This window comes from Bactrocera neohumeralis, unplaced genomic scaffold (assembly GCF_024586455.1).
Source record: "Bactrocera neohumeralis isolate Rockhampton unplaced genomic scaffold, APGP_CSIRO_Bneo_wtdbg2-racon-allhic-juicebox.fasta_v2 ctg3250, whole genome shotgun sequence".
NCBI classification, from domain to species: domain Eukaryota; kingdom Metazoa; phylum Arthropoda; class Insecta; order Diptera; family Tephritidae; genus Bactrocera; species Bactrocera neohumeralis.
Genome location: NW_026090623.1, coordinates 1 through 9,567, shown reverse-complemented (window position 1 = coordinate 9,567; position 9,567 = coordinate 1). Strand labels below are relative to the sequence as shown.

Genomic DNA, 9,567 nt, shown 5'->3' with positions numbered 1-9,567 from the left:
GGATGAAGTTATACTTCTTAGTGATATTCCAAGAAATGTCTCGTCTTTTCGCGACGATGGCAAAAGCTAAAATCATAAATTGCACAACTTTCTGGTGCTTCTCGCAAAAATCTGCTTCGATATGTATTCACGATCATACGTATGTATATATACATACATATTTGCGCATGTTTGTAGGCGAAGCTGCTACAGCGGCAAGGGGTGACGATCGGCGGCCATTGCTTTACTTATGCCATAGAAATTCTTTTGCTACGAATATGGAAATGACAACGAAATAATATAAATATGCATATTTCTAAAGATCATTAATTTCTTTGAACAAATGAAAGGAATGAATGATCCTAAGAAGTATAGTCTTAACTTTTCAACGGCCAACGCAGAGCATTTCAACCAAAAGGAATTCATTCATTAAAATCACCACTCAGAAGTCGTTTTATCCGTTGTAAGCGAACGATTTTCGAAGAAACATCATTTCTAATATGCCACAAGACAAAATTAGAAATGAACTTCTTAAACCTCACGCTGTCAGATAAAACGATATACCTCGTCATCGCGGGTCGATTTCCAAAAAATGCAAATGAAGACTAACTACAGAAATAATCCTGAAAAGTATAGCCTTAATTTTTCAACGCCCAACGCAGGGTATTTCAATAAAAGGGCACATAAAATAGTTGAGAATTCGCAGAAATGAAAGACAAAGGAAAGAAAAACGAGTATAACTTCAATAATGAACAAGCATACAAACATACATATGTGCAGCAGCAGCAAGGAAAGAGGTAACAATCGGCGATCCATTGTATATTTCTTTCGTGCATAACCAAACCATAATTAGGATAACGCAATTCAAGTGTCAATGGTGGTGTTGGTGGTAAGCGCTTCAAAAGTGACGACGAGCACGTAGGTTCGAATCCAAACAGAATTTATTTTTAATTGAATATGTCACCAACCAAAAATTGAAACATTGTTCTACAAAAACAACAACACCATAAGCATGGCAACATTGTGTTGTTGGTAGAAAAGCCGAGCTGTGCCGAAAGAAACGAACAAGCGATCGCCGACAAGGTTGCGTAGATTCATATTGAGCACGGTTGCGCAACCTGATTCTATCGCAACCTTTCCCGAACTCGTATAAGAAGTATAACTTCAAAAAGTTTACATACACCAATGTTTATTTATATAATTCAAAAGTAATTACAATAAATTTAGCGGTTTTTGGGTCATATTTTGTTTCTATTATTGTCCCTAGATGACGGCGCATGCTCTCCATTCGATTTCTGGTATTATTTCCCGAAATTTTGACTCACTAAGTCCAGTTTTTTAACTTTATTTTGATGAAATTCGATGTTTTCGAATACGGTTTTCCAAAAGGTTCCAGATGTTTCGTTAGATATTTGTTATTCCTTTGTAAATAGAAGTGGCTGCTATTAACAGTCGATTTAAGCACACTTAAGGGGCTATACCAGTGTGAGGCATGAAAAAATAGGCGAGTTTCTTGAATTTTTATAAAAGAAAGTACGCTATTGAATATTTTGAATTTCTTTAAACGTAATATGGTCTATCCTTAACTATGTTTTTAGACTTTTTTTTTTACAAAACTTTTGAAAAATAACGGAGTTGTCGGCTGAGGTGCCAAAAAAAAAGTGTCCCACTTACTGAAACTGAAACAAAAAAAAAATTGAAAAGCTTATTAAACATAAAGATATTTCCTATACAATGACTTACGATCTTTGAAGAATGTCAACATTTAACAAATTGGAGTAATTTTGAAAAAAATCGGTTTATTTTAGGTAAAAAATGGTCTCTTTTTTAATGCCAACTTGACAATTTTCAACCAATCAAAAAGATCTTAGGTCATTGTATAGCAAATATACTCAGAAATACTTAGTTTTAATTTTAAGTCGATCGGTCAATTTCTCGTTGAGTTATGACGCCAGCAATTTTAAAAAATGTCGTTTCGAGAAAAACGCGTTTAAAGTTTCACTTATATGTATATGTTTGCACCTACGAGCGGCCGCTCTTTAGAACACTGTCTTCTAAAAGCTATTCAAGATATGACCTTACGGGAATATAAAGAGGACATCAGGTATTAAGACCACCATTGGATTGGAATTTGAAAGCGAATAACTTTTAATACGATTGAACAAAATTTTCATACTATTGATATGTGGCAAGAGCCAAAACGAAATATTTAATTTAAAAATTTATTTTTTTTTATTTAAATTTCTGACAAATAGTTTTAAATCTTTAAGAATAATATTCAATATTTTGAATTGTCAATACTTTTATTGTCAATTTAATTTAGCACTAATTTTTCACACTATTTTAGGGTAATCAGTATTTACCTAACACTAATAGATTCGACGGTTTTCCGACACGTGAACATGCAACATACAAAAGGCGTTCCCAAGTAAGCAGGACGTAAAAAAAACAGAACAAATGGTTTTTTCGGCAAAATCAATTTATTTTATTTGAATAAGTTTTGTTCTACTTCAATACCTTGGCCGGTATGTCCGCCAGTATGTCGGTGCAAGCCTTTTGAATGGCAAATGCATTTTTCCGAAAAGGAAGAAGTCGCACGATGCCATATCTGGTGAATACGGGGAGTGGTTAATGGTTAAAATGTGATTTTTGGTCAAATAATCGTCCTTTGAATGTTGGATTCTGAGCAATTTTTGGTCGTCAGTCAATTTGTGCGGAACAAACTGTGCACACATATTTCGTAAGCCCAAATGTTTGGTCAAAATGCGACAAATCGATGTTTCGGAGATGTTAAATTCTATTTCCATGAATTTTAATTATGATTTCGGCTGATTTTTGATCAATTCACGCACAGTTTCGATGGAATTTCCGGTGATTACAGATTTTCATTGGCTCACACGTTGATCGTCATTTATGCCCTCACGAACACTTTGAAAACGTTGAAACCACTGGTGCACTCTGCTACGGTATAGGCAATTATCGCCATAAATTTGTTTTATCAATTGAAACGTTTCGGTAAAAGTTTTACCAATTTTAAAACAAAATTTAATTTTGGCTCTTTGTTCGAAGCTCATTTTCGCACCAATAACACAAGCATACTGACACTTAAAAAGCAATAACTTCACTTCCAACCAATTAAATGTCATGAAATTCTCACTGGACAATCGATAAAGATAGCAATCGACATATAGATGGCGTCACCAGGGGGCGCTAGATTAAGAAAGTCCTGTTTACTTTGGAACCCACCTTGTGTAATTGCTCATGAGAGAAAAATGGATTTTCCAAATCTAAACCACAAATAAACATTGTTTGTGAATAGTGAATTTAAAACTTCAATTAAAAAAGTGACCCTTTCTTTTCATTAAGAACAGTATCGACTGATTTAAAAGACATCAGATCGCCTGGTAACAACTATTGTATTTGGAATTTAATTTTGTCAACATCAACATGCTTGGCTGCCAAAATAGCCCGCTCACTGAACCAGTTATGATTCGAGTAATTACTCTGTATATTCGGAAAAATACTCTTAATAAATTAATTTTTGAACTGAAAAACAGGGCGTAAATTATCTGGCAATTTAATGTAATGCGTATGTGATTGCATTTCTATTTTACCGTTTCAGATATCTAGTAATTTTATCATCATAGATTATTTTGCAATTGTACGCGTATGTTTATGGTTAATCGATGTGTTTCAACTCATCGCCATAAGAATGATTGTTTCAAGCATGCATTAATCCCATCCGCGAAAGTAAAGCGAGGTATAACCAGTAAGGTCTGAAATGGAGCATCGTATTATTGGTGTAGATTCGAAATCGAAATAACAGTGTTGTTTATACGCTCGTGGCCACGCAAACCTATACCGTCTTAAATATTTTTTTGGACTTTTCCGTTCGTTATACACCGACTAAACTTCGTGTTCCAATTAAAAAAGAATAAAATAAAATATTAATTTCAATTATAGTGAAATAAAATTAAATTGAAAATAATAACAAATGTCATTTTTTCATCGCATATCAGTCTCTTACATTTCGAGCTCATTTTGTAAAGCTCACTATCTTGCAATTGTATTATCTGTACCTGAATTTGTTTTGTTTTTAATTTTTAATATTGATGCAAAACATCTATAGGCGCGGGTTAACATGATTGTGGCCGTGGCGATAGAGGTCGTGGTTACGATCACCACGCTATATTATTTTTATTATGGAATATATGGGCGATACGCAGTCTATACGTAGTCTATATGTAGCATATGTATTTACGCGGCTTGCAAAAATCTGTGTCGATATGTATTAAAGCTCATACATAATTACGCTGGTTTGCTGAAGAAGCTGTTACCGCGGCAAGGGAAGCAGTGGCAATTGGCGATCGTTCGTTTGTGTTTTCGGCACAGCTCGGATTTTCTACCAACGCTTGTAACGCTTTGTCGTCGCGTCAGTTCTTCGACGTATTTAGGGTGTTCACAGTTCTTTATTATCTGATTTGTTAATTTTGCCATCTGTTAACTTCAAAACATTTTACCACGTGGTAACTTTGTTTGTTGTTGTTTCCTATACAAGTTCGAAATAACAGTCTTAGGCAAAATCACTCTACTTTACTTCGTGTTTTTGTTTCCTGCTAAACTGGTAACTTTAATCAGCTGACTATTCGCGTTTAGAAAAAATGGAAAGCAACACAGAAATACAGAAGGTAAACGCAATTCGCAATATTTTTAAATATAATTGTGAAAATATTCTGCCTATAATTGTTCTGTTGCAAGTTGTACAAAAGCGTGTTCAAAAGGCTCCCTACAGAAAGTGGACCGACAACGAAAATGAAAGTTTAATCAACTTTTTGTGGGACAACAGCCCACTAGAGAAACCAACGGCCCAACATTATTATAAAAGATTTTTGAACGAAACTGGCTGCGACTTGCATTGGACTCTGGTGCGTTGCAAGGTAAAAAACTTAAGATTGCAGTACACCAAGGCCAAGTCCTGGCAAAATGCAACGGGAAGTGGCACCATGGATAATTGTGACACTACCAAAAGTAGGTTCTTCTTCTTCTTAATTGGCGTAGACACCGCTTACGCGATTATAGCCGAGTTAACAACAGCGCGCCAGTCGTTTCTTCTTTTCGCTACGTGGCTCCAATTGGATATTCCAAGCGTAGCCAGGTCCTTCTCCACCTGGTCGTTCCAACGGAGGGGAGGTCTTCCTCTTCCTCTGCTTCTCCCGACGGGTACAGCGTCGAATACTTTCAGAGCTGGAGTGTTTCCGTCCATTCGGACAACATGACCTAGCCAGCGTAGCCGCTGTCTTTTAATTCGCTGAACTATGTCAATGTCGTTATATATCTCGTACAGCTCATCGTTTCATCGAATGCGATATTCGCCGTGACCAACGCGCAAAGGACCATAAATCTTTCGCAGAACTTTTCTCTCGAAAACTCGCAACGTCGACTCATCACTTGTTGACATCGTCCAAGCATCTGCACAATATAACAGGACGGGAATTATGAGTGACTTATAGAGTTTGGTTTTTGTTTCTAGGTTCTACACATCATAAATTTTTAAATGTATATATCCTACAAATCTTCTTCTTCTTAATTGGCGTAGACATCGCTTACGCGATTATAGCCGAGTTAACAACAGCGCGCCAGTCGTTTCTTTTTTTCCGTGGCGCCAATTGGATATTCCAAGCGAAGCCAGGTCCTTCTCCACTTGGTCCTTCCAACGGAGTGGAGGTCTTCCTCTTCCTCTACTTCCCCCCGGCGGGTACTGCGTCGAATACTTTCAGAGCTGGAGTGTTTTCATCCATCCGGACAACATGACCTAGCCAGCGTAGCCGCTGTATTTTAATTCGCTGAACTATGTCAATGTCATCGTATATCTCGTACAGCTCATTGTTCCATCGAATGCGATATTCGCCGTGGCCAACGCGCAAAAGACCATAAATCTTTCGCAGAACTTTTCTCTCAAAAACTCGCAACGTCGACTCATCAGTTGTTGACATCGTCCAAGCCTCTGCACCGTATAGCAGGACGGGAATTATGAGTGACTTATAGAGTTTGGTTTTTGTTTGTCGAGAGAGGACTTTGCTTCTCAATTGCCTACTCAGTCCGAAGTAGCACCTGTTGGCAAGAGTTATCCTGCGTTGGATTTCTAGGCTGACATTGTTGGTGGTGTTTACGCTGGTTCCAAGATAGACGAAATTATCTACAACTTCAAAGTTATGACTGTCAACAGTGACGTGAGTGCCAAGTCTCGAGTGCGACGACTGTTTGTTTGATGACAGGAGATATTTCGTCTTGCCCTCGTTCACTGCTAGACCCATTTGTTTTGCTTCCTTGTCCAGTCTGGAGAAAGCAGAACTAACGGCGCGGGTGTTGAGGCCGATGATATCAATGTCATCGGCATACGCCAGCAGCTGTACACTCTTATAAAAGATGGTACCTTCTCTATTTAGTTCTGCAGCTCGAACTATTTTCTCCAGAAGGAGGTTGAAGAAATCGCACGATAGGGAATCACCTTGTCCGAAACCTCGTTTGGTATCGAACGGCTCGGAGAGGTCCTTCCCGATTCTGACGGAGCTTTTCGTGTTACTCAACGTCAGTTTACACAGCCGGTCGGTTGTTGATTTTCCAGGTCTAAAGCCACACTGATAAGGTCCAATCAGCTTGTTGACGGTGGGCTTTAATCTTTCACACAATACGCTCGATAGAACCTTATATGCGATGTTGAGGAGGCTAATCCCACGGTAGTTGGCGCAGGTTGTGGGGTCTCCTTTTTTATGGAAACAAATACACTTCATTTTTAGACGCGATCGTAAGGATGTGTCCCCGGTACGATGACTTAGAAGACATTTTTGGCTATAGGGAGTTCACTTCAAACTGCCTTGTATTGGATACCGAGGACATTGCATGTACTGGTTCACCAGAAGTTGCCACGTCCTCTGATATAACCGTCGAGGAAATCGTGGCATTACGCGAGCCTCTAGTCACCCCTTCTACGTCAAAGGCTGTCCGAAAGGGTATATATTCGCGTACAGCCCTATCAGACGTTCTCGATGTACACTCCAGCTTATTGGATGCAAAAAAAGACAGAATCGAGAAGGAATTTAAGATGAAGGAAAATGAATTAATGCTAAAAGAGCAATAATTTTTGTTTGATAAAGAAAAATTTGAAAAAGAGTTGGTAGAAAGAAAAGCTGACAGGGAAATTCAAGTTATGGAAATTCAAATGAGGGAGAGAATAGCTATGAAAGAACTGGAAATGAAAGAAAGAATTGAAATGGAAAGAAAATAATGCAATAAAAGTCTCGCGGTGCTAAGTATTTTCTTCCATATAGAAAATTAATCGCGTTATATGAAGAAAACATGTATAACACCTTCATTAGAAAAATATTAAATATCTTTTATTTCAATAAAATTTAATAGGCTATTGAGCTGCATACCAAAAAGGCTAAAAATGTCGACTAAAAAGTTGAGTATTTCGATGAAAATTTGTAAAGTTTAGATTTCTATATGAAACTAATTGAATTTAAATAACTAAAGCCAGTGTTGATAAAAAACCTGTTTTGCAAATCAAGCGTAAAGAAAAACACGTCGTCGGAAACACTGCTACATATTCTTTGGCGGTTTTTATTTTCTGTACTTTATAATTTTATACACCAAGAAAGCACTACGAATATGATATAAACAAAAATTACTAGTCTATTTATTAATTACATTGGAACTCTTCCTTTAAATATCAAGATAATTGTCTTTACAACTAAATGGTATTTGGTTAAAAAAAACATATTTAGTTCTAAAAATTTTAAAAAAATCACTTAGAAACTTTTATTGGAAGCTCCTATTATTAACAAATTCAGCCAATGCAATTCGTAATTCGTGGTGTTCATAAATTTCTGGAGAATAATCAATTTCTTCCCCATCACAACTATTATCGTCGTCATTGTTAAAGTCTTGCAATATATTATGCAAAATGCTGCAGGCTAAAATCCATTTGCAACAGCTCTTGTAATTATTTTCGTTGGACAAACAAAACCGAAGCTCTTTTAAGCTGCTAAATCTTTCTTTTAATTTGCCGAAACAATTTTCCACTCGTACTCGTACCCTTTTATACTGCGACAGTTCGTTGCTATTTTGCCGAAAAGGTGTAATTATATTTCTATTTAAAGGATACGCAGAATCGCCGGCTATCCATTGCCTTTCACAAAAATAATTTCCAGGTGCTGTCCAATAGCGGATTCTGCAAAAATTTTAACATCATGTACACTGCCCTATATCCGAATTATTCCTTTGTCAAATTCTCGAAAGAATAGTCGCACACTATTTGCATTTTCATGGAATACTGTTTTTTCCTGGAAAAATAGAATTCATGATCCTTAATTGGAGATTACGGCAAACGTATTTCAGTGCCATCGACGTAGCCAATGCACCCTGGCAGCTCATGCATTGTATTGGCTACAAGTTTGCGTCTTTCTTCCCTAGTTGGCCAACACAAAAACTAAGATTTCAAATTTACGATGGCAGAAATAATTCGGTCTGTAACTTTAACCACAGTTCCTCCATCTCCAACTCCAAACAAGGTTGCAACCTTTCCATTGGATGCACTATCCACCCTAGAACCAAAGCATGAAAAGTGCGATCTTTGGTAATTACCTGGCATTTGAAGACCGAATTTTTATTTTAAGGCAGTATCTTCTTTGATTAAGCTTAAAATATGTTGAAATTTCGGAGTTTCCAGTCGTAACATTTACCGCATACGATTGTTATCGAAGTTGGGAAGGATTGTGTCAATCCAATTTGTAGATTTTGGCACATTTACGTCACTGCATCTTCTTGAGGACAAAATTATTGCTGCACTAACATTAAAGTCCATTAGAATATCGCAGTCCTCATCTTCACTGCCTAAATCAATGAGAAAAATTATAAAAGTTATATGAATATAGAAATGTGCACCTACTTGAATCTTGGAGCAACAATTCCAACATGTTTTTTAAACAACCGTTTTTAATTTTTTTTTTCCACTTCTGGGGGGGCATTGCTTACATGTAAATATTTTTGTAGCTACACAATTTTTGACAGTTCGAATCAGCTGTTTGAAGAGTTGCACACAGTTTGAATGTGTTATCTTGTTAAAGTTGCCACCTATTAATTTTAAAAGTAAAATCTGAATACCATAATTGACTTTTCGACAAAACGTGAGCTTCGCCATTGGTTGTATTTGACAACGGAGATTTCGCATGAAGCAATAATTGTACACATTTACATACAAAGTTGTGTGTAGAAAAATTTACAAATATTATACGTATGGTCTGTATATTTGCTTACATGCACACATAATTACATACATTTTTCCTACACGTGAACATGTAACATATAGTAGCCCATAAGAGAAATATGGATTTTCCAAATCTAAAGCACAAGTGGACATTGTTTGGCCTTGAGGTTTATTTATCGTCATTTCAAAAGCTAAACGAACTAGAAATTATAGCCCCTGAAGGGTATTGTAGAATTCAATGGTATCATTGGAATACGTGGCAACAGGAATTCCCTTTTTACTTTCCAGATAATATGGTTGCTTGGGAAAAATATTTGGTGATC

General features: G+C 36.7%; 1 pseudogene; it reads right to left on the bottom strand.

Annotated features, from left to right (window-relative positions):
• Window positions 1-416: 416 nt before the first annotated feature.
• Window positions 417-619, bottom strand: LOC126766952 (small nucleolar RNA U3; annotated as a pseudogene).
• Window positions 620-9,567: the final 8,948 nt, after the last annotated feature.